At 43.3% G+C, this 26,849-nt stretch overlaps 1 pseudogene; it reads left to right on the forward strand.

Annotated features, from left to right (window-relative positions):
* Positions 1-24,176: 24,176 nt before the first annotated feature.
* Positions 24,177-25,354, forward strand: LOC147448602 (lysine decarboxylase 2-like; annotated as a pseudogene).
* The last annotated feature ends 1,495 nt before the right edge of the window (positions 25,355-26,849 follow it).

Consider the following 26,849-nt stretch of genomic DNA (forward strand, 5'->3'; position numbering starts at 1 on the left):
TATAGCGACGCTCATAGCGACGCTACAGAGCCATAAATAGCGACGCTTATAGCGACGCCCGAGAGAATATTTTTTTGGTGGCAGGGCATTGAATGCCCTGCCACCCATCAACCATATTGTACTTGATTCACTTTTTAAAAAAAGTGCAAAGGTAGATAATAGACCCAAAATAGTCACCCACAAGACGCATTGTTTGCAAAATTGACAATTGTACACATCATAGGCAAAATGAATTGATTGGCAAATGTAATAATGACAATTGTACAACATCATAGGCATAAAGAATTGATTGGCAAAAGGAACTGCGGTGACAAATGTAATAATATACATGGTTCAAAAAGACGTATAAAATCCGTCTCATGATACATAAGCTATGAGAAACCCTAAACTAATGCTATCTAGCTACGGCTAAACTGACGTCGTCTAGTCAGACGTCTCATCGCGTCCAAGCGGCGTATCTGTCGGATTCTGCAAAAAAAGACAATAAGACAGTTTTCAGTAAATATAAACATATAACGACATTTATAAAACAATACAAAAAATAAAAAAGAGTAAACCCTAATACTAACCATGCCGCCGCGAGAACTGAGAATGTCCATCAGGGCGTTTAAGCCCTTCCTGCCTGCGTACTCGCGCTCGTACGGTGTGGGATCACGTCCTGTCATCGACCACTGTCAAAACATACAAAGATTTCATTATGTTAGAACTAAAAAACTCATAAACCCTAAACTATCGAACATGCATAAAGAGCAATGTGAAAAGACTTACAAAATCGGCCTCAAATGATGCCCATCCACCGCTCCCCAAGTGGTGCGAGCTCCCTGCCTCTACTCGCGCTCTGGCTGCATCCTTTTGTTGCTTCCACTTGTCGGGATTCTCGCGCGCTGCTTTCTTCGCATTCTTCCAATCTTCTTTGGCCAGCCAATCTGGCCTATTCCACCCATTCTTGATTGCTTTTTGCACTTCGGATCAACGCTTGTGTTTGCAGTATTCGCGCATTCGAATCTTCATCAGGTCTTCATTGAAGCGCTGATCCCGTGTTGGAACGGGAAACTCATCATGAAGTATGCTGATGACTCTGTTTTTTAAATCACTTGGTACTTCACTCCATTTGTTTAGTATATAGTGTCTAAACAGCTGAGAGCAAAGACCACGCATGCGCGAGATCACCTTCTTGCCGTCATCATCCATGATGATGCCGCCGCTGATGTCGACGGAGTAAGGCAAGCCCTCTGGCCGGTGACGCGTGAACCTGGGTGTCCCGGCAGGGGTCTCTAGCGGCGTGTCGATGGGGATACGGACGTCAGGTGTCTCCACCGGCGTCTGGGCCCCGAAGCGAGGAGTGTCGAGTGGGGTGGCTCCTGGCGGAGTAGGTAGAGGTGTGTAGCTTCTAGGAACAGTCAGCCGTGCAAAACCTGGCGTAGATGGCGATGCTGTGGCTGGTGTGGGGGCGGGCAAAGAAGGGGAGGGTAAAGAGCCTCGTCGAACACGAGGCGGTGTGGAGGCATCGGTGGCGGAATCCCCACAACAACCGCCACCGCCACCACTAGAGCGCCGGTGTCTAGACGAGTGTGACGCTCGTCTCGTCGACGTCGAAGCTTCGGAGCGCGCCGAATGCTCCGAAAGAGAGGGAGATGCGGATGGTGTAGGAACGCGCGATGATGCGCCAGAGCGATGACGCTCCACGTACCACTGTCTCTGCTGCGGTGACAAAGAAGAAAGAAACTCCTCATCATCCATACCTGCATTAAACACACGAATATTTAAACTTAATATTGAATGAATAGAGTAGACAATGACGCAAAGACCATTAAATACAATGACGTAATGACGCATATAAATACAATGACGCAATGAATCGAGTGATAGAAGAGGCAAGTCGAAAACTCAGAATTTTCAATCAAAAGATGTGAGCACGAGTAGAAAAGAGCGTTATACACCATGGAAGGTACTTAGAGAGCCAGAGCTTTTACAACACGGAGCAAAATTGTTCAAATACAATATTTGTGGCTTTAAGAGATCTCTCTCTCATCCTCGCATAACTCAGCATAACTTCCTATATCTATATAGAGCTCTCCGTTTAAACACATATCCTCTGTTTCATTTTGTAGTTCCTCTGCATGCACCCCATATAGAGTAGTAGCATTTTGATGCTCGTCTGGCACCACCGCAGCGGCTTCTGATTGAGCATCTTCTCTAATCTCCTCCATTGATGTCGTTGTGATTGGCACATGGTAGCCTTCATACGTCCTTGCACTACGAGGGGCTACCTCTATGACGTACCACCAGTTTGATGTAGACTTTGTAGGATGAAATACTACCTGCCAGAGCCACATAACTTACATGAGAGCTTTCAAGCACATAACTTGTAAAAGGGGGATGTTAACTATTTATATACTTACTTGTTCACAATGCTCGGGTAGTACGAAAGTGTCTCTTAGGTCAGTCCATTTCTTAGTAGAATCCACCTCAAGAAAACCAGACTCTCCTCTACGCACAGTAGCGTTGCGACCCTCCATGATTATCTTGAACCATTGCACGTCGAACAAGTCGACAAAAAATCCTCTGTAATCGATCCTCAAAATCTCTTGCAGCGTGCCGAAGTAAGTGAGTTCCGCCACCACAGGATCTGCATCAGAGGAACGTCGTCGACTAGACTGTTCAAATTTTGCCATGATTCCACAATCTTGAGTAAAACGCTTTTTGTCGATCCGTTCCACCCTAAAATGTCGACCTTTACACCATGCTGCTATGTATGACTTATACTACAACGAACAAAGATTATGAGTGGCCGTTCAAACATTTAGAAATAAAGTCACTAGCTAGTTGTACATTGCAAACTTACCTTGGTCGCGCAACCCCGAGAGTACTCCCACTCTTCCTCAGTCACTTCGTCACCGCATTGTTGTGCGCTTTTCAATTGGTTGTGCAACCATCTTAAGCTCATGAATGTTGGTAGGCTCTCCAGACCCGTCGGATAGTCCATCGGTGGTCGTCTTCCCCGTCTCCACTCGATTCGTGCCCTCTGTCGCTCTTGCTTTGCATCCTCATATTGTGAAATCCACTTTTGCATCACTGGATTGTGAAGCATGCAAAATCGGTTGATTTTAGCCTCTAGATCTTCCGTCATCTTCTTCTCAACACCGAGATTGCACATGACAATCCCAGATATGCGCTCATCATCTATGGTTCGCCATAGCGTGTCCCGGGATTTATCAAATCCGTCTAGCCACTCTCCAATGTACACTAGGGACTCTGATACCAACCAACCTTCTGCCATGCTACCCTCCGGACGTGCCTTTTGACGCACATATCCCTTAAGCGTTTTCATGAAACGCTCTAAGAAGAACATCCATCTGGAATGAACTGTGCCAGCTATTTCCACCTCATCAACTATGTGAACAAGAAGATGCACCTGAATGGTTAGCATTGTAGTAGGAAAATGTTTCTCAAACATGCACACAAGCTCCGCAGCATTTAGTTTGGCGAATGGTATGGAGTCTACGTCGATCTCCTTTTGTGAGATCCATTGCACCAGCTTTGCAAGTTTGTAGATTGTGTTACGGATGTCGAGAGACAAACATCCCTCAATGGCAACCGGTAAAATAAACTGTAAAGTATTGTAGCAATGATATTAAAGTCCACATTTTATGCAATGATATTAAAGTCCACTATGAACGTACCTGACACATTTTATGCCAATCGTGTGACTTCAAACCGGTAAGCTTTCCTTCTTTAGTAAAACACGTTCGGAGCGAGTGCATTACGCCAGTGGGGGTCCGCAAAGATCGAATGGCCTCTTTTACTTTGCGTTCTTGGGCTCCTGTGAAAATCCATGGTGCTTTAGGGAGTTTTATCGATCCATCAGACGCTGTTTGCGGCCAATATTGCTCCATACGATCCACATTTCTAAGGTCAACTCTGGCTCCCAAAGTATCTTTCTTGCCGGTCAAATGGTCCCATAGTAGATTACCCACATTCTTGAATATGTGCATTGGATCGAGCAAGTGATTGATCACGAGTCGGGGCCAGTATGGTAACTCGTACCATAGAGATAGTCTCTTCATCCCTGGAGGCAATCCGTCATCGCACATCTCCTTCTGCTCTAACCATGCTTGTGCAGACATCCTTGGTGGCTCTCTTCCCAAAAAGCCGTCGCGTAACACATGATTCTCTGGAAGATACGCTTGATGACCTTCGTAGATTTGCTTCTTCAGTGAGGGTGCCCTACGTGCATTCAGTCTAGGTCCACATGTGACACATGCTCTGTATCCGCTTGTTTGAAGCCTGCATGTATACACATGATAATAGATCAACTATGGGAAAAAACAAGATTTACAGTGTCTGAGTGAGGAGTGTCAATAGATCACCTGAGCATTCTGTTAGCCCGGGATAGTCATGCATGGTCCACATTAGAATACCTCTGATCAAAGCATTCCGTCGTCCTGTGTGTCGGCTCATATCCACCACCTCTATGCCAATCCACAATTGTTGTAGCTCTTCCAATAGTGGACGAAGATACACATCCATATTCCCCACTTTATATCGCCCTGGCACAATCAAGCTTAGCCATAGGTGCCCCTTCTTCGTAGTCAACCACGGGGGAATGTTGTAGTTGACGATGACAACGGGCCATACACTGTAAGATGTTGATCTTTGACCAAATGGATTTACGCCATCCATAGCCAGGCCTAAGCGCAAATTTCGAGCTTCCCTGGCAAAATCCGACCATGTTCCATCTATATGTTTCCAGGCTGCGCAATCTGCAGGAATTCGTAGCACACCATCCGAAGATTTATTCTCCTCATGCCATGATGCTAGGGCGGCCATGGACTTACATTCGAAGAAATGCTTGATGCGAGGAAGCAAAGGAAAATGTCGCAAAACCTTTTGTGGAATTTTTGTCCCGTGGAGATCTACTCGATATCTTTCGGAATCACATTTCGGACACTTCTCCATGTCTGTGTATTCCCCTCTGAAAAGAATGCAGTCATTAGGACAAGCGTGGATAGAATTGTAATCCATCCCAAGTTTCGCAAAATCTTTCTTGCTTCATCTCGGGAATCTGGCATCACATTGTCAGCTGGTAGTATGTGCTCTTTCAGCAATCTACACAACATAAAAATATGATACAGTCGTGTAAAAATCTATCAGATCATTATACATTTAGAGTTCTATTAAAGTAAACTAATTGTAATAGATCACCTGAAAAGCGCTGTGACGCTAGTGTCACTCCATCCAAACTTTGCCTGCATGTTGAGAAGAACCAGGAGTGCTTTCAATCTAGACATACGTGCTCCATTATACAATGGCGTATCGGCTTCACTTTTCATATCATCATAGATAAGCCTTTCTGAATCCATGATCGTCTCGATCATTTCATCAATCTCGGGCTCAAACATTGCCTCGTTGGGAATGTGCTCTGCATGATCATCCCCCGAGCTGTCAGAGGCTACATCTTGTGGCCTCACATATGCTGCTTGACCAAAGCGCCTGCGAACACGTCTATTGGGTTGCAAGATTGCTGCTTGTTGGCCAGCGTCAGAGTCCGACGAGTTATAATTGGCAACAACTCGATCTATAATAGATGGATCGAACTCGCCAAATTCGCGAACGTGCTGCAAAGAAACACGTCTTGTCCGTCGCACAGCATGCTTGCATTGATTACAAGGACATAAGACCCTCGTTGAGAGATAGGTGTTTCGGTTGGACGGTCCCACATCCTCGTCGCTACTCATAATGAGGATAAAAAACTTATAACCTGGACAACAAATTTAATATTCTATTGGCATTCTTCGTCTTATCTCTCTCTCTCTCTCTCTCTCTCTCTCTCTCTCTCTCTCTCTCTCTCTCTCTCTCTCTCTCTCTCTCTCTTTCTCTTTACCTCACATTCTCTAGTCATGTCCAATCCCCGCACACCTCGGTCTAGAGGTGCACGGAGATCAGAACCACCGGGTTATAATCTCGTCTTTATTGGTCAATACCTATATTTGTGGGTACAAGAAATCTACACACCCACGTCTACATGATACTGCATGTAGTGGACAAAATCCCTTTGCCTCTTCTCTAGCTGTAGCACTTCACTTCATCTTAACATCTTTTCACAGTAGATCTTTTCACTGTTCGTCTAACTCTAAACCCTAAACCGTAAGTAATTCTGGCGTGGACTCGATCTAACGTAAATAAGCGTAAATCTAAATAAACGTAAATCTTACTAAAAATAAAGCTAAATCTAATTTAATGTAAGTCTAATGACTAGAGGTTGTCTAGATGGTCATTGTGTCGGGGATGTAGTGACTCTTGCCGCCCTGAAGATCCACCTTCTTTCCTATCTTCTGAAGACATTTCACCAGTACTTTTGGATCGACGGAGCCCACCATGAGTGAAGGCAGCAATACCCTATATTCCATTGAGGGCTTTCTTCACCCGCTTCATGCAGGCATCGCAGTCTATGGAGACCTAAATCTAATCTAATATAACGTAAATCTAAATCTAGCTTAAATAAACGTAAATCTAGTTAAAAATAAACCTAAATCTAATTTAATGTAAGTCTACATATAACCTAATCTTTAACGTCTTTTAAGATAGTTTCCTACGACGTTATAACTCTCTTCTTCTTGTGTGTGTGCGCGTGTGTGGATGTGTGTACCAATAAAAAGAGATAAATGGTATAACCTTTCTATCACCCATGCCAAGTATGATAGATTGATTATGCCATTTCCCTCTTGAATAATAGGTCTTCAGTTCAACTCCTCGTCGGCTAGATCTTTAGGTCTTTTAATTTTAATTAGTTTCCTACGACGTTAAATTAGTTTCTCTCTCTTTCTCTCTCAATGTGTGTGCGTTTTTTTGGATCGTATGCATGTTTTCTCTCTCTTTTCCTCTCTCAATGTGTGCGTTTTTTGTTTATGCATGTTCTCTTTCTCTTTTCCTCTCTCAATGCGTGCATTTTTTGTTTATGCATGCTCTCTCTCTCTTTTTCTCCCTCAATGTGTGTGTGCATTCTTTGTTTATGTATGTGTGTGTGCGTTTTTGTTTTTGTTTGTACTCTCTCTCTCTCTCTCTCTCTCTCTCTCTCTCAAAAACACTATGTGTGTGTGTGTATGTGTGTGTGTGAGAGAGAGAGAGAGGGAGAGAGAAAGAGGGGAAGGGAACATGAGAATGAGGAGAGGGAAGGAGCATACCTGGCTCTCCTTCCTCTCCTCGTGTGTGTGTGTGTGTGTGTGTGTGTGGAGAAGAAAAAGAGAGAGAGAGAGAGAGAGAGAGAGAGAGAGAGAGAGAGAGTGAGGGAGAGCGTTACCTGCTCCTTGCTTGAGGGCGCCGAAAAACTCAGATCTGAGATCTGAGTTTTTGGGCGCGCTCGGTTATTTTTTTTACCCCAGCCGGCGTCGCTATGAGCGTCGCTATAAGCGTCGCTATGAGCGTCGCAAATTTACAAATAAATTTGCGACGCTTATAGCGACGCTCATAGCGACGCCGGGAAATTTTTTTTTGAGCGTCGCTGTGTGAGCGTCGCTAATATGAAGAGCCTCTTGTAGTGAAGTTTGGGCACATTTTGATAAAATGGTCAAGCTTATGGGCCTTAACAGCACAACAGAAGAACAACACCAATCATTTCAAGAAGCCTTGGCGGATTTTACCAAGGTCTTCACCCTTTCTTGGGGTGAAAATAACATCACACATTACATGGTAAGTCATTTTGCATGGTGTATTCATTACAAGGGATTGTTTTTATTTAATAATGTGGATCGTTTACTCATGTGAACAGCATATCTTGTTTGCGCATGGTGCATTTTTTATGCACAAGTATGGATCGCTTGAAATTTTTAGCACTCAAGGCATGGAGAAGTCCCATTATCGAGCAAGGGGAGTGTACTTAAAAAATACTCGACATGGTGGTGGAATGGTGCAATCGGATTATTTGGAGGAGATGTTCAACTGGTTTTTTTGGCGCGACAATCCAAGATTGCTATTGAAGTGCGGAAATGGAGTCGTCAAGAGCATAGCAACAAGTGGCAAATGTCACAAGGTCCCACCAAGCATGCTGCATGGCGGCGATGTAGAGCGTGAGTCACTAAACGTGAACGGAGGGTCCAACTCTTAGCGACATGTTTATTTAAAAAATAATACTTTAAAAAAAAAAATAGTGTGAACAGGGCCCTTTTTAAATGGGCCCTTATAAATATTGCATGCTCTCATAAACCACTCATTTCTTAAGAACATGTGAGCTCCTACCAACGAAATGACGCGCACCAAACAAACCGCGAAAGAGCATCCGCCTGCCAACAAAAACACCCTCCAAGGATGTGAGAAGCCGTCATGGCTTAAAGGCATAAGAAAATGGCCACGAACGCCTGGCCGTTCCAGGAACTCATCTGGTAGTGGGCATGGTGGTAGGGCACGAGAGTCATCCAAGACTGTTGAATCTCCACCTCCTCAAGATATAACACCTAGAAGGAGAATGAAGCAACGTGCCCAACGTTGGAGAGAAGAAGAGGGCCAGCAAACAACAGAGTCTGATAGGGAGCAGTCGTCGCGCCACCAATCACAAGCAAGACCATCCAGGACTTGGGTGGTCCATACAGACACTGAATCAGAGAGTGATCCACCATGGCTGCGAGATAAAATACCGCGCACACATCGGGTGGCCGTTGGGGGGAAGACATTGCCTCGAGGCGAGGGATCTCTCCCCACACGACAAGATCGGCAGCCAAGGGAAGAGGAAGAATCAGAAGAGGCTGCAGAACCAGCCCCTAAGCATGTAAACAGGTGCAAGTCTAAGTTTTTCAAGAAGCCTAAATGCCGCCCGCCAGCAAATCTGCAAGTGCCCCCAAGACAACCGCAGCGGCGCCGAAAAATAGCGAGGGCATTTGCAGAAATCCGCCATTCCCAGAAGACGACGAAGCTATTGATTCGACACTCCCCCTTTGCTCGCACTGTGAAGGAGGTGCTTCAAAGCTATGGAAATCAGTATAGAATGCAAGCAATAGCTCTACAGGCTATTCAAGAAGCTGCAGAGGCCCACATCATTTCGGTGTTTGAAGATACCAACCTATCCGCCATTCATGCAAAGCGAGTGACAATACAACCAAAAGATATGCAGCTTGCACGTCGATTGCGACGAGACTTCGAGCATTAGCCGAAGTTACCCCTCTTTTTGTATTGCACACCCTTATCTTTGTAATGATTTGACTTTCCAATGACAATATGATCAACAGTTGTGTCTACTGTGTCTATTATCTTTGTAATGAAATGACTTTGTAATTTCAAGTTCTGTATGTAATTTCAGTAATTTCAGTAAATTTGTGCTTTTAAAGTACCCTTGGGGGTAGATAAGCCTACAAGGGGCAAAAAAAAGCCTGGCCACAAGGGCGCGCAAATGGCCCATCCAACAGTTTTGGATGGGCCATTTGCGCGCCCTTGTGGCCATGCTTTTTTTTGCCCCTTGTAGGCTTATCTACCCCCAAGGGTACTTAAAAAGCACAAATTTTACTAAAACCTATTGGTTTTGCAACATTATTTTACATGGATCCTTGTGGACACCCTTTTTTGGCCATTTCAAGATTTGAATTCCCTATAGGATATCAACAAAAATAACATATTGTGAAACCAAGTGTCTATGCAACATTAATTTGGATTTTTCAAATGTCCAATGTAATTGGACTTTTTGGTGCAGAGGTGTACTAGGTAGAGCTAAAGCAGGTGATAGTATGTTGGAAACTTCATTTCATAATTGATTTCACCTTTTCTAGTGTCCTTGAGTGTGAACATATGCTGGAATTGCCATAAAAAGGGTGTATCTAAATTAATGATGCCATACCAATTCATTTCAATAAACTTGTGCTTTGTAAGTATCCTAGGGGGTAGATAAGCCAAGTAGGGGCAAAATAAAGCCTGGCCACAAGGGTGCGCAAATGGCCCATCCAAAATTGATGGATGGGCCATTTGCGCGCCCTTGTGGCCAGGCTTTTTTTGGCCCTTGGTAGCCTTATCTACCCCCTAGGGAACATAAAATACCTAAATTTACTGAAATTGACTTAAATTACGTACAGAACTTGAAATTACAAAGTCACCAATCAAAACAATTTTCATATCACCAATTGAAACAATTTTCAAGATTGACAAATCACATTCAAAAGAATTTTCAAGATAGAGAGACAATTTCAAATATTTTTTATTACTTCCAAAACGGTGATTTTACATCATGTATCTGAGGAGTTCATAATTTTTTTGACCATTTCCTGGCACCCATTTTGCGCGTAAGGCAACTCCCCAGTCAAGAGGGACTGCGCTATGGCCTTTGGGTCGGTTGAGCCAATGGAAGCATGTATCCCTATCTGGGCAAGCACTTTACGACGAAAGCCAATGCCAAACGCTGTGCATACAAGGGATCTACGCACTAGGAACACTTGATGCGCAGTTTGAGCAATGGTGCTCAAACACAAAAACTTGCTCAAAGCTTTTAACGACCAAGTCATAAAATGGGCTTGGGAAGTAAATTCATTATGGATAATGGCCACATCGCCAGGGGGGAGTTGTCCTAGGTAATGCGCAAGGGAAGCTTGAGGTCCAAAGCCCGTCCGCTTGCCACTCGTCCTTGCAGCTCCACGATATCCTGTCATATACCGATGAAGGTTGAGAAAAAAGACAATGAAGGATAAAATAGTAACATGAAAATTAGGAGATAGTTTACCTCCTGCTCCTTGTCTTCCTCCTCCCTGTTGCCCTTTGCATCCAAGTCAATGCTCCCATGCACCACAAGTATGAGCTTTGGATCATCAGATGGGAAGTTGCATAATGGCATAGGCATCCTAGCAGCCTCAACCTTGGCTTGCGTGGATTGGAATTCTTCATCAGCCACGTGCAACTGCTCTACTGCCAGGACCTCCGCACATACAACTGCAATAGTGTCAGCAACAGAGTCCCCATCTGGCAAGAGCTTGCTTTCTAGGGCATCTGGCGTATTGTCTAAGGGACATTTGGTACTGTTGCATAGCACGCTCAAGCATTCATCCATGCGCAGGCCAAATGCTTTCTCCCAAATCATGCAGGAACACATACTCCTCCCCATCCACTAACATTGAGGAGAAGCGGCTGATTTCTACCTCTAAGATAGCCACATCCGTCAGTGGTAGTGGCACTGGAGTGTCACTAGGGCCAGCCGCAACTATGGATTTCTCAACCACTTCCTCAAGACCCCTAGGGTACTCGAGCCGGTGTGCCTTTCCTTCCGCTGCAGGGTTCATGGGGATAACCTGCTGCTCCTTGGTGTCCTTGATAAAGGACCCAACCTGAAGGTGTGGTAAGCGGAGCTCCTCCAAATCAGGTTCCTCGCTCACCAAGAAGATAAATCTTGCGAGCCGAGAAAGGTACTCCACCCCCAACTTGCACTTCTTGAGCGTTGACACCCCTGGGGCTTGCTCGTCCAAGTAATGGCCTGCATCGGTTGCAATTTCTTGGAATCGTTGCAACCGCTTGGAGAATGGGCGATCACCTTTGTGTATATAGCGCAAAAGATCGCAAGGCACCCAGATCCCTACATGTGGGGGGATAGATACAGAATATTTTATGATGTTCTCCTCCATGAACGCAAAAATCTCGGCAAATGCATCCATGTGAAGGGCAACTGTGGCGTCAAGGTCAGGGAGACAAGTAAAAAAGGTGTGGAGGTCGAACTTCCCTTTGTATTTGGTGTCCTCGAGGAAGAGGATGAAGCGTGAAAAAGGGGTGGATGTGGTTGCAGATGCAGAGGCTATGGAAGCATCCATGTCTAGCCTGGGGTGTAGATAGAGAGTGGAGGAGCTCAAGAGTTGCAAAAGTGAAAATAGTGAATGAGTTAGGTGGCCCCCCTTTTATAATGGACCCTTTTTTGAAGACATTAAAAAAAAAGGCACTTTCACCAAAAAATGATTTCTCATCCCAATGCAAAAAATTATATTCAAAGGCATGATTTGTTGAAGCAAATCATGTTGATTACAGCGGGGATCAGTTTGAAAATTGCAAGAGTTACAAAGTTATAAGATCGATAGCATAGTTCCATCCATCCCCCAGTCCTCCTCGACCTTCAATTTGTCTTCCATTCTCTTCCCAATCTGCGGACATTCATTACAATAAGCATCCAATGATCGACAAACCATGATGTATTGAAAATGTGGTGGAAGGATTCTCACCTTGTGACCTTGTAAACGAAATTGTGCTTGTTGAAGGGCCTCAAAACCCATAATAACCAAATGTTCTCGAACATTACTGAGAGTCCAATGCTTGTTCACTTGGACTGCCTCCAAAGCATCGTTGGGCATCTTCACTGCAATGTCAAAGCTTGCAATAGCGCTGTGTACACTCTATAAGGGAGTCCACATTCCAAGCTTGCACATCCAACGATCATAGTGAAATCGTATGTACAAGGAGGTGCGGGATTTCAAATAGCGCATTCCAATACCTGAAGCTCCAACCTTACAACGGTACCGGTCCCCGTTGTGCATGCCCTCCACAAAACCCCAGTCCTCTTCTAAAAGCCTTCCTAATTCCTCGTAATGCGCATCTTTACATACAAGCATTGTGGTAGTCTCCACAAATCCAAACTCTTTAAAAATGTGCACAAAACAATGAATAGGCAAACACCAACTCAAGCCCACAGACCTAGAAGCTTTAGAGTATTTCAAAGAGTTTTAGACATCCATTATCATCTTTTGCTTGAAAGATGCTACCGACCACAAATCTCGCACCGGCCACTCCATACTTAATAAGGAAGTTACTTTGATGGGTTCAAGCGTTCCAAACGCTTGTGTAGAAGTAGGGACAATATAGGAGTGAGAATAGAAGTCCTTCTTTGAACCAGTTTGGTTGGGCAAAGATGTGGGAACATTATTGCTCCAATATCCACATGTATAGCATTGAATGTGCCGGAGAGACTATGTAGTGGCTGCTCCTCCACCAACGTGGATGGAAATATGACTATAAATGCATGACAAATCTTAAGTATGAATCCATAATAACATTACACTGTGATTTCACACCTAGCTTTGTATTCTCAAAACATGTACTTACAATGTGTTGGAAATCGAGGTGGTTGTTGTAAATGCATGGTTGACATTGAGAAAACATGTTGCACAATCGCTACGGTCCCCTTGTCTTTGCGGTTCTTGAAGCCAAGGAGCTTTCCTTTACAATGAAGATCCAAGTTTGCACAATTCCGCACACGATGAGGGCCAATAGCAGATGGTTGCATGTATACCCAAGCACCTTTGGTGAACTCTTGTGGCACCCACTCATCATCTACACCTCTAGTGTTGTGGCATGCAAGTGTTGTGACCTCATCCTTTGGCCGCCTTTGCGAAGTAGAGTTGGCCATGGTTGAGCAAAGAAAACTAGGAGGAGGAGAAGGACCTTGCTTGTTGCTACAATGTAGGTGGGATAAAGTGATATGAGAAGGTGGTTAACCCTTGTGGCAATGGGACGAGAAGGTGGATAACCCTTGCTTGGTGTGGCAATGGGAGGAAAAAATTGAATTTTAGGGTTTTTGGGTGCACGTTTTGACTTTTTGAGGTCAAAACATGCTTTTTTGACCATAAAATAGTTTTAGGGGGGTTTTAACACTAGAATGGTAATATGACACTTTTATGTCCTTGGACACTTTTGTGTCCTGTTAAGTGACCATTTTGCTTGAATTATTTGAAGAGTATGAAAATGAATTTCTAGGTGCTATATATCCACAAAGTTGCCTAATGAGCTGAAAAAAACTTAGCATTTTTTTTTGAGTATCGATCTCACCATTAACCTTACTCTTGCATAACATTTTTGAACCTAAACTGTGTGAAAAAACGGGTCCTGTTTTTGGCCTTTTTTTCAATTTTTGGCAACTATACCACTCTAAACTTCATATTTGTGAGGTTTAGATGGCTAGAGGTTAGGATTTCATAGTGCTCAACATGTTTTGATGATTGTAGGGAGAGCTAAGTGTTAAAATTGAAAGTTACGACCAATTTATAAGAATTGCATAATCCTGTTTTTTGGCCAAAATTAGCACTTTTATGATTTTTTTGGTGGCTTTCTTGATATCCAAATTCAATTTTGATTGTGTAAGTGTAATGTATAACATAAAGCTAATCTTCCTTGAGTTTTGGGGGACCTAATATGCTATATAGCATAGTATATCATGATGGTTGAGTTTTTTGATTGCTGAAGAATACGATACATTTTAGAGTAGCAAGTATAACTTTCTCAATATTGCTAGTTTCTTAGGCCAATTGTGTGTATTTTGTAGGTAGTAACCATATCTAATCATAGACTTCAAACTTGGCTAGATATTGAGTAGTTTTTATGGGTTTCTAGAGGTCATAATGCTAAACCCAGTTTTTTCATGTTTACTGTATTTAGCACTTTATCATTGCCCCCAAGGTTCCAAATGTAAGAGATCCATTATCCTTCTGACATGCTCCATGGCTCCTTTTGAATCCAAAGGCCCAAAGGAAACTAAGAAAACATGTATATAGTATCTGTATTGAGCGTGACTATGGAAACTTTGATGATAGGTCCGCAGAATGGCAAAAATGAAACTTTTTTGTACCTATTTTTTTATACCAAAAAAAAATTAGTGAGGTAAAAGCAACCATATGTTTTGGTCACCAACCCATTGAAGTTAACAAGGCATTTTATCTCATGTCCTTCAAAAATCCCTAGTCTTATTTATATGCAATCAACCGTAAGAAATTGTTGTTTTGGGCAAAATGCACTGGTCCATCAACTTTGGAGGCTGGTAGTGACCAAGGGATGAGAAAAACTTACAAGTTTCTCATTTTCTCCATATGTAGTAGTTATTGAACTATAAGCTCATGAAAGGATTTTTCAAAATGAGTGGATCTGCTATGGTTTTAGAATTTTTCCCAAGACCCTGAAAGGACACTTTTATGTCCTGTTAGGTTACCATTCTAGTGTTAAGAAGATGAAATTTGAGTTTTGAAACTTTTGAAAAATTTCAATTTTTTGAGATTTTTTCAAAACCGGATCAAAAAGGAGAGAAGTTGCAGGTTCCATATGCCCCCCCCCCCCCCCCCCCCCCCCCCCCCCCCCCCCCCCCCCACCTTCTCACTGGGTAAGAACCCATTTAAGAAGTGTAAGACTACTTTGTCCCCCTACATTTTTGAGGGCATAGAGTGTCCACCACCCTCTTCTCATTGGCTGGCTTCTAATTAACCTTAATCCCAAAGGGCCCCTAGAGGGTTCATATTTTTCCTAATGCACCAAAAGTTCTATGCTAAGTTAGCAAAAAGGTACTATGGTCCCTTCCAGATTCTTACACCAATCAATGAGATGGCCTACCAACTCAAGTTGCCCAACCATTGGCTCATACACAATGCTTTTCATGTGAGCCTACTAAAGCCTTACAAAGGAGAGCCACTTGAAGAACCAACTATTGAAGACCCACCGGAGATCAAGGACCAAGAAGAGGTGCTGCAACCTGAGTCCATTCTCCAACATGAAGACAAGGTATTAAGAGGCGGTAAGACTATCCGATGATATCTTATTGAATTTAAGAATTATCCTTTTGAAGATGCTAGATGGATGCAAGGGATACAATTAAAGGATAACCTAAACCTTGTCAATGCTTACAATGCTTCCCTAGAGTAAGCAAATGTACAAATGTTTAAAATGAACAAAGTTTATTTAAGACTCTCTTTTTCTTTATTGTGCACAAATGTGAAGTAGTATGCATGCTTAGAATCAAGTTTGCGGAGACGAAGTCTTCCAAACACCAAGTAGAGCTTGTCACTCTACTATGGAAGATTGATAGGACTAATGTGCAGACATTCTTGTAGTAGCTTAGGCTCTCACGCACCAAATGGACTAGTCATCGATTATGGAACGATGTCATAGGGTAAGATAGGGATCCTCTACCCGCTGGGAAAAGGACTAATGAATATGCTTTATCTTCTCTACCCCGTAGTCAAGGACAACTATGATTTCAAGAGAGAGGTAATGTCATAATAACTAATATTTAAATCTCCTAAATTATTTTCTCATGTTAAACAGATCATTTAATATGGGGAAGTGCCAGGGGAGAAAAAGCTAGAATATTGGTTAAGCTGGTAGACCAGCCACAATAGGGATCCAAAGGAGGAAAAATAGGGATCAAAAGGGGGGGCCATCTGCAAAAGAGAAATGTGTAACAATGGGCTTTAAAGACCCTCACTTCTCCCTCGTTCTTTTGGTGGGGGCTCTTGAATTCTCCTTTGGGAACGAGATGCATCATCAAGAAGCAAAGTTTTGAGCCCTTCGTATGGATCCTCTTCTTCTTCCCGAATTGGAGAGAGTCCTCTTTTGGGAGTCTTGCAAGGAGGCTTCCTAGGTACTCTCTCGTCATGGTGGGGAGTTTGGAGAATCCCATGAGCACGAACCTGCCATTGCACTTCACTTTGGGGGGATGGATTGCCCATGGTTTGTTGAAGCCTAGAAACAAGGTAGCTAACAAGCATAGGGGCATCATTAGTAGCCTGCTCATTAGCAAAATCAAAGCTATCAACATTAATTTCACTCTCTTTACTATTGTCAGCCATTCTAACAACTTTTAGGTGTAAACATTTTAGGTGTACTTTGGCACTTCAAGCCCTAGTTGCTACTCCTCTTTTACCCCTTTAGAAAAAGCACTCAAGCTACTGTACCCGTGGCTTGAATACCATTAATTGCAAGGAATAGAACAGAGGGTTGTTCAGCACCAAAATAGCACCATCTCCTGTAAAACTTCTAATAGCTCAATAGTGGTTAAGCCGTAGTCAAGCCCATAGGACTCCACTCTTAAGACCATAGGTCTCGACGGTGATACCCCATTATCTGCACGAAGGCAGGCGCACTGCAAGGCTGAAAAACCCCTATTCTACTTACTCAATTGCAACTAATAGTACCAACCATTAATAGCTAGCTTGAGGACCTCCCTTCTTGAGCAAGAAAAGAGAAAGCTTGTGCTCTGATACCGATGTAACATTTAATGGCCTATAAACTTGTGTGTAGCGGAAAATAACATGAACATAGTGAGCATTTCATTAGAATAAGTTCCTAATGAGCATAATAAGAGTGCTTGGGTGGAGAGAGCAACAAAAGGCATAACACCTAGTTAGATAGCATGAACAATACTTCAAAATAGAGAGAAATTAAGCTTTTGACAACAGTTGAGGACCGGATTTACATGGAGCCGGTCCCCCCTCCAAAAGGCTTTGTATTATAGGTTTCCTTCATCAAGAGAGACATTTTACAATACAATTCTTTGTGTTCCTTCAATACTAGCTAGTGCAATGAAGATGGAAGATTCAAACACTAAGCAAAACACTTATAAAACACAACATCAATTCCCTCACGGTGTCAGACCCAAGACCTCACACACCTTCGAAGATGGTGAGAGCTAGCAAGGTATGAGAGTAGATAGAGAGAAAGAAGGATTAGTCTTACGAGAAAGATGTACATCTCCTCACATAATCACTCATATTAGCATATCATAGCTTAGTAATTAGCATGGTAGAGGAGATGAGCATGCATTGAAGCTTGGCTCTTGGTTGGATTTGCATCACAAAGCCAAGAGTTGTTGGTGTAGGCCTCCCTTCTCACAAGCTTGGAGTACGTGATAAGATTTCCATTAAAGCTTGAGAAGGGAGAGAGAATCTTCTTGCTTCACACATGAGCTTGAGTGTGAGTGTGTGTGATAATGCCTTTGAAAATTCAGCCCACTCTCTCTCTTGGTCGAGCCCTCTTGCTATTTGCTCATGCTACCACCCCATTGCGTTGGACCTCTCCAATCTTAGCCAATGGGATTTAAGGAGCATAACTGATCGCCTTTTGACATGTGTCCCCCTTTCCCCTTTTGTGAGAGCTTTAGGTAATTAATTAATACAACTAAACTCTCATTGGACCCCTTTGTCTCCTGGCCAATAGGAATCAGGCAAGCCATTGGACCCTTGGGAGACTGTCCAATAGTCTTCTAGAGAGCTTAATTCTTATTGGTTCTTTTATTAAGTGTTTTTAAATTAATTAAACTAGATTTACTCTAGCCTAATTCTCATTTGTCCACCTCCATGGCCATTCAATAGGATTTGAGTACACCTTGTGGGCATCTGGGCTAGGCAGCTGACATGTGTCCCTCATTCCCTTTGTGTAAAGGAGGCTTGTGAGTGTGAGTGTGTGTGTGTTTCTCTTTCATCCCCTACTTTCAAGGCTATCCCCTTCCTTTGTAGGATTTGTGAAGACTTTTTTACACACACACAAAGCATCCAATTTTCCTAAGCTTAGCCAATTTTCCTAAGCTTAGCCATTGGACACAACCTTTGATTTTTGGAACCTTAGCATTTTGGAAGTCTTAATGGGCTGAACCTTAGGGTCTTTAAAGCCCATTGTTGCACCTTGCTCTTTTGCAGATGGCCCCACCCTTTGGATCCCTATTTTTGCTCCTTTGGATCCCTATTGTGGCCAGTCTGCCAGCTTAACCAATATTCTAACTTTTTGTCCCCTGGCACTTCCCCATATTAAATGATCAATTGAACATGAGAAAATCAGTTATGAGATTCTTAGGCCAATCAATGAGATGGCCTATCAAATCAAGTTGAAATCCATGGATATGCTCTCCCATGGTGAATTAGGGATTGGAAAAGGTTGAAGCAATCCATGTTGCTTCCCTCTATCAAACTTCGTCTTTTGGCATACCACACATTTAGAAACATACTCTTGTATGTTTTCTTTCATGGTAGGCCAATAGAAATATGTTTCAATCCCCTTTAGGGTAGACTAAATCCCTCTATGCCCCGCATAAGCAGAAAATGAGATTCATACATTAATTTCTCACGTAGTGAGTTAATAACATATAGTCTATTGCCATAGAGAAAATAACCATCTTGTAAAGTAAATGGTTCCTCTTTCTTCCCTAGTGCAAGTGCAAGGGCTAAAATCACATCTCTAAAATTGGGATCAATAGCATACTCATCTATCATAGAAGATAGATCATTGTGAGTTTCTATGGAAGCCGCATTCACTCTCGGTCGTCTTGAGAGTGCAACGACTACTTGATTATGCTTGCCACCAATGTGAGCAATATGGAAATGAAATTTCAAAAGAAAACTTGCCCACCTCATTTGTTTGTTGGAGAGCTTGGCCTGCATCATGAAGTACTTAAGACTTTGGTGATCCGTTCGCAGAATGAAAGGAGTCCCCAATAAATAGTGCTTCCATGAGTCCAAGGCATGTAGAACTGTGAGGAGTTCCTTTTCATGTATGCTTAGAGCTTGATCAATAGGGTCGAGACTTCGACTTTCATAGGCTATGGCGTGCCCTTCTTGGAGCAAAACAGGTCCAAGGCAATCACCACAAGCGTCACATTGGACCTCAAATGGCTTTGAGAGATCTGGTAGTGTAAGCACAGGTTGAGAGATAAGATTTCCTTTAAGCTTTTTGAAAGCATTGTTCTCCTTGGTAGACCATGTACACCTAACGTTTTTCTTTGTTAGGTCATGTAATGGTCCTGCAATTTGTGAGAACTTTTCTATGAAGCGTCTATAGTATGCACACATACCTATAAAGCTTCTTAGTTCATGAAGATTCCTTGGTTTAGGCCATCCTTTTATTACCTCTAATTTTGATGGATCCATTTGGATGCCATCTTGAGAGATAATGTGACCTAAATATTGAATGTCTTGTAAGAAAAAATCACTTTTCTTTCGATCCTATTTAGTGCTCTATAGTCGACGCACATACGATATGTGCCGTCTTTATTTTGCATTAATAGCACAGGTGAGCAAAATGGAGATGAGCTAGGCCTAACCATGCCCTTCTCAACTAACTCATGAACTTGCCGCATAATCTCCTCTTGTTGAGCTTGAGAAACTCTATAAGGAGGTTTATTAGGTGGTGAACTTCTTGGAAGAAGTTCAATTGCATGGTCATCATTGCCTCTTTTAGGAGGTAGTTCACAAGGGATGTCGTCAATAAGAACATATCTTTTTCCTTGAACCTAAAGTAGATTCTCCTTTCAGGGAATTTAACATTGGCAGCCATGCGATCAAACCATGGTGCCCCTAGGATTACATCCTCATGCTTGAGAGGAGAGATAAACAAGTCCTCTTTGTCCACATAGCTTTCGACATGGAGCCTCAATTTCCCGATTAAGGGAGTGACTGAAGCTTCTTGCCCCTTGAAAGCACCATCTGTGGGTAGGACATCTTCGTATGGATCCTCTTCTTGTTCCCGAATTGGAGAAAGGCCTCTCTTGGGAGTCTCGCAAGGAGGCTTTCTAGGTACTCTCTCGTCATGGTGGGGAGTTTGGAGAATCACATGAGCACGAACCTACCGTTGCACTTCACTTTGGAGGGATGGATTGCCCATGGCTTGTTGAAGCCTAGAAACAAGGTAGTTAACAAGCATTAGGGCATCATTAGTAGACTGCTCATTAGCAAAATCAAATCTATCAACATTAATTTCACTCTCTTTACTATTGTCAGCCATTCTAACAACTTTTAGGTGTAAACATTTTAGGTGCACTTTGGCACTTCAAGCCCTAGTTGCTACTCCTCTTTTACCCCTTTAGAAAAAGCACTCAAGCTACTATACCCGTGGCTTGAATACCATTAATTGCAAGGAATAGAAGAGAGGGTTGTTCAACACCAAAACAGTATTGGCTCCTGTTAAGCTTCTAATAGCTCAATAGTGGTTAAGCCATAGGCTAAGCCATAGGCAAGCCCCATAGGACTCCACTATTAAGACCATAGCTCTCGACCGTTATCTGCACGAAGGCAGGCGCACTGCAAGGCTGAAAAATCCCTATTCTACTTACTCAATTGCAACTAATAGTACCAACCATTAATAGCTAGCTTGAGGACCTCCCTTCTCGAGCAAGAAAAGAGAAACCTTGTGCTCTGATACCGATGTAACATTTAATGGCCTATAAACTTGTCTGTAGCGGAAAATAACATGAACATAGTGAGCATTTCATTAGAATAAGTTCCTAATGAGCATAATAAGAGTGCTTGGGTGGAGAGAGCAACAAAAGGCATAACACCTAGTTAGATAGCATGAACAATACTTCAAAATAGAGAGAAATTAAGCTTTTGACAACACTTGAGGACCGGTTTTACATAGAGCCGGTCCCCCCTCCAAAAGGCTTTGTATTATAGGTTTCCTTCATCAAGAGAGACATTTTACAATACAATTCTTTGTGTTCCTTCAATACTAGCTAGTGCAATGAAGATGGAAGCTTCAAACACTAAGCAAAACGCTTATAAAACACAACATCAATTCCCTCACGGTCTCAGACCCAAGACCTCACACACCTTCGAAGATGGTGAGAGCTAGTAGGGTACCAGAGTAGATAGAGAGGAAGAAGGAGTAGTCTTACGAAAAGATATACATCTCCTCACATAATCACTCACATTAGCATAGCATAGCTTAGTAATTAGCATGGTAGAGGAGATGAGCATGCAATGAAGCTTGGCTCTTGGTTGGATTTGCATCACAAAGCCAAGAGTTGTTGGTGTAGGCCTCCCTTCTCACAAGCTTGGAGTACGTGATAAGCTTTCCATTAAAGCTTGAGAAGGGAGAGAGAATCTTCTTGCTTCACACATGAGCTTGTGTGTGAGTGTGTGTGATAATGCCTTTGAAAATTCAGCCCACTCTCTCTCTTGGTCGAGCCCTCTTGCTATTTGCTCATGCTACCACCCCATTGCATTGGACCTCTCCAATCTTAGCCAATGGGATTTAAGGAGCATAACTGATCGCCTTCTGACATGTGTCCCCCTTTCCCCTTTTGTGAGAGCTTTAGGTAATTAATTAATACAACTAAACTCTCATTGGACCCCTTTGTCTCCTGGCCAATAGGAATCAGGCAAGCCATTGGGCTGTTGAATGCTCATTGGACCCCTTGGGAGACTGTCCAATAGTCTTCTTAAAGAGCTTAATTCTTATTGGTTCTTTTATTAAGTGTTTTTAAATTAATTAAACTAGATTTACTCTAGCCTAAATCTTATTGGTTCACCTCCATGGCCATCCAATAGGATTTGAGTACACCTTGTGGGCATCTGGGCTAGGGAGCTGACATGTGTCCCTCATTCCCTTTGTGTAAAAGAGGCTTGTGAGAGTGTGTGTGTGTGTGTGTGTGTGTGCGTGCGCGCGCGCTTCTCTCTCATCCCCTACTTGCAAGGCTCGCCCCCTCCTTTGTAGGATTTGTGAAGACTTTTTTACACACACACAAAGCATCCAATTTTCCTAAGCTTAGCCATTGGACACAACCTTTGATTTTTGGAACCTTAGCATTTGGAAGTCTTAATGGGATGAACCTTAGGGTCTTTAAAGCCCATTGTTGCACCTTGCTCTTTTGCATATTTTTTCACCTTAGATCCCTACTGTGGCCAGCTTAACCAATATTCTAACTTTTTCTCCCCTGGCACTTCCCCATATTAAATGATCAATTTAACATGAGAAAATCATTTAGGAGAATTAGATATTAGTTATTATGACAGCAGCATTAGAAAAAAACCGGGGTACAATGTATTTTACATGGCCAATATTATAAACTCCCGGTTAGATTTTGAGCTTGCCTTGAAGAAAACCATCATATTTACACAAGTTTTAGTGTAAATATCGGCAAAAGCTTCAAATTTTGACCTAAAAACCGTAGGAAAAACGTATTTTTCTAGCCCTGCCCCATAGGCCCTCCAAAGGGCTTTGAAGTTTAGGGGCCCATTATCTTTTGGAGGTTCCCTTAAAAATGACATAGAGTGCCCATACCCCTCATGTCCCCCATACCCCGCCCAAACTTGACCTACTATAGCCCTTTTCTTCCTTTTATTTCTTGCATCCCTACCCTTTTCACCTCTTGTAGCCTATACAAATGGTGCTTCTTTTGATGTGGGGGGGTGGTTGAAGCACCTCCTTCTTAAAATGTGGCGGTCCTTAGAGGTAAACCCACAAACTTCTTCTTGAAATGTGGGAGTCCTTAGAGGTAAACCCCAAGGTTTGTGGATAAGGGTGCCATGAAACTAGGATGAGGGTGCCATAAAACTAGGAAAAGCTATGGGGCACATAATTGTAGTTTTGAGTACCCTATACAAAGACTTTTAGAAGGTATGAGGGAACCCTCTTATAAGGCACCTACAGATTTTCTAGAGTACCCTCTACAAACACCCTTTAGAGGGTCTATGGGGGAGCTCTCTTAGAGGGTAACCACATACAAGATTGTCATGGTTGTAGGTTTTATAGGACCTTTCAAATTGAAAAATGTGTTCTCTTATAAACCTTCCAGGATCCATTAAATGTGATGCGCATCTTAAAAGCACGTCCAATGTAGATTTAAAAGGCCATCTAAATGAGGAATGAGAAAGGTTTTACACGTCATTTGGTAGCAATTTGTTCGGATGTTGCATTGTGCTAGTTTGTAGGTTTGTTCGCTTGAGAGAGTGGTGCGGGTAGAGAGAGCACTTCATAACTTTGCCAAAATCGATAAGAGTTACACCCCATCAACAACATTTGCTTAGCCATCTCAACCCTGCTTGCTACGTCATCCTGCTTGCTAAAAGAGGCGAGGTTACACAAAACGCCCACAACTTTGGAGGCGTCAACTCTACCCCCCAACACGCGTGCGAAACACTTCTAATATAGTGAAAGGGAAAATATATAAGAATTGCACCCACCAGCATCCAGCTTCAGATCAGCGCTCATCACGACAAAGACGAGCAGCAGCAGCTTGCGTGAGCGGCAGCTGCCAAGAATGGCCATGTTGACCACCTGCCTGCTACAATCGGGCAGGAGCTGGGCGTGGCCGAATGTGGTGATTAAGAGGGGCAGCAGCAGCAATGGTGTGCGCTGTGCTGCATACGCTTCTGCGTCGTTACATCCCCAGCTCTGTCAAGCACCATATTCTGCACAGCGAAAATATCCCCTTTTGGCTGCTTAATGACGTGGGGCGCACCCAGCAGCTCATGGCCGAGTGGACAGCTGCCTTCCCGCGTGTGCACCCCTTCTACGCCGTCAAGTGTAACAATCACCCTCTTTTCCTACGCACCCTAGCCTCGGCGCAAGCAAGCTTCGACTACGCTAGCAGCAAAGAGCTCCAGCAAGTACATATCTCCTCAATTGTCAATAGCAACACACACACACATATAGATAACACACAAGTTGTTTTCCTTTGCTTGCCTCATGTGTTATTTTAATTTTCTGTCCCTCAGGTGGCCTCCCTTGGTGTCTCCTCCGAGCGCATTGTCTTCGCCAATGCCTGCAAGCTCCAATCCCACATGGAGTTCGCCATGGCGGCTGGAGTTCACTTGACCACGTTCGATAGCGAGGCGGAGCCGCACAAGATCAAGAAATTAATGGCCCCGGACAAGGTTAAGCTGCTGCTTAGAATTTGGACCAACGATGAGGCACCACAATCCGCTTGAGCTCCAAGTATGGAGCTCATATGGAGGAAGTACCCACCCTTCAACGCAGCGCAAGGGAGGCAGGGCTTGCGGTGGTAGGGGTGGCTTTCCACATTGGAAGCGGGGCCACGAACCCAAATGCATTCGAGGAGGCCATAGCCAACGTGCGGAGTGTGTTCGAGCTAGGGAAGCAGCTGCTCAAGAAGCCAATATTAATGTATATGCTGGATATAGGGGGAGGGTTCTGCTCATCAGGGGAGGAGCTGAAGGAAGGGAGCACAGGGGGAGGGATAAGTGCTCGAGATCTGCCGCCAATGATCAGCAAGGCTTTGTATGAGTACTTCCGGGAAAGCACCATCAGCATGACGTCTGTTGAGAAGATAGAGATCATTGCCGAGCCGGGCCGATATTTTGGCAATAATAGCATGACGTCTGCTGAGAAGATAGAGATCATTGTCGAGCCGGGCCGATATTTTGCCTGCGCGCCCTTCACTCTGGTGGCTCACATCTTCGGCAAGCACGTGAGAGGAGGCGAGAGAGAGAGTACTGGATAAACGATGGAGCCCATCACAGCTCCATTTTGATGATCTTAGCTTTCTTAATGTCAGGCCCACTCAATACTCTCAAGGTAGTCCTTAATTAGCACCTTGGCTTAGTGAAACTTATTCTTTTTTTCCCTTGATCAGGTCTGTCAAAATTCAGGACTTTGTGACTCTTTTGGATTCAGGAAAGCTGAAAAAAATCAGCTCTAAAACCTATTGCCCGCAAGCTTTTCTCCTGGCTATACCTAACTCAATTTGGAGTTGTCTATCAAAAGTTAGAGCAGTTTTGGTGAACTGCACTTGAAACAACACTCAAAATAGTTTCAAGATCAAGGATTTTTGCTTGTATCTTGACCAAATGTGAGTCAAATTTGGTAAAACTTGGTTACTAAGCTTACTTTATGCTGGCAAACACTTCTATGAGCTCAGATATAACTTTTGACCTCTAATTTCGCACTTGAGCCATCATACACGTATTATGTCTATGAGCTTAAAATTTGACAAAATTTGGTATGTGAGCTCTCCTTGATATCCTCTACCCATTGCAAGTTTCAATTTGTGAATTTAACCTTTATCTTGACACTTGAGACATTATACGCATATAATGTCTTTTGTGGAAGAATGAGGAGACTTTTGTTCCACTGATTCCTTATCACTCAAGCAAGCCTCAACAAGTTTTTCAAAATTCAATTTGGACATTTTTTGTATTGGAATTAGGGTTGCATACAAACGCACACAGCTTGGAGAAGACGAAGGAAGCTCAAGGCACACAATAGAGAGTGTGTTACTTAGCATGCAATGGAAGGATAGATAGCCCTAGAGTGAGGGGTGTATATACAATGCTCAGGGGGAAAAACCTCCTAAAGAGGGAAAAAATACCCCGGCGGTCCTAGTGTGTTCACACACATCACTACCACATATATATGGTAACAAATCCCCCCTCGAGTGATGCGGTGAACGAGAGCTGGCACATGAGTAAAGGGAAGTGCCATGCCTTGAGGACATGATCAGTCCACAAAGGGGAGTAAGCCCAAAGATTTGCAAAAAGCTTCAACCTTCTCACAAGACAATGCCTTTGTAAAAAGATTTGCAAGGTTGTCCTGTGTTGGCACATAAGCCAAGCTGATCTCTCCTGCTAAGAGCCTCTCCCTGACATAGTGGTAATGCACCTCAACGTGCTTTGTGCGAGCATGAAAAACTGGGTTCCTCGTAACTGCCAATGCGCTCTGACTGTCAGTGTAGATAGTGTTGGCAGTGTCCTATCCAACACCCAAATCAGCCACATATAGCGTCTGAGCCATACACACTCAACCGTAGCTATGAAGACTGCCCTGTACTTAGCCTCACAACTCGAAGGGGCCACAGTAGGTTACTTCTTGCTCAACCATGGTATACATGAACTGCCAAGCATGAAACAAAAACCACTTGTGGACACTCGCGTGTCAAAACAACTAGCCCAATCTGAGTACGAAAAATCATGTAAGTCTGGCGGCAATGATCCCCCCTTGGGATAAAACAAGCCAAGATGTAAAGTGCCACTAAGGTAGCAGAAAATCCTCTTGACAGCCTGCCAATGCTTAGAACTTGGGCTATGCATAAATCTGCTGACTTGTGAGACTGCAAACTGAATATCTGGCCTCGTGTTGCATACATAAATGAGGCAGCCAACAACAGTTTGGTAAAGAGTGACATCAGCAGGATCGCCACATCATGTAGACTCAACTTCAAATTTGTTTCCATGGGAGTGGCAACAGGTTTGCAATCCTCAAGTCCAAACTTACATAGCAATGTCTCTATGTAACTTTTTTGATACAAGGCAATACCACCATCACACTGCTTAAACTGTATACCCAAGTAATGATGCAACAACCCCAAATCTTTCATCTTGAAAGTAGCATTCAAATCAGCCTTAAATTCAGCAACATGT

Source organism: Adiantum capillus-veneris, chromosome 10 (assembly GCF_014529385.1).
Source record: "Adiantum capillus-veneris isolate H3 chromosome 10, ASM1452938v2, whole genome shotgun sequence".
Lineage (NCBI taxonomy): Eukaryota > Viridiplantae > Streptophyta > Polypodiopsida > Polypodiales > Pteridaceae > Adiantum > Adiantum capillus-veneris.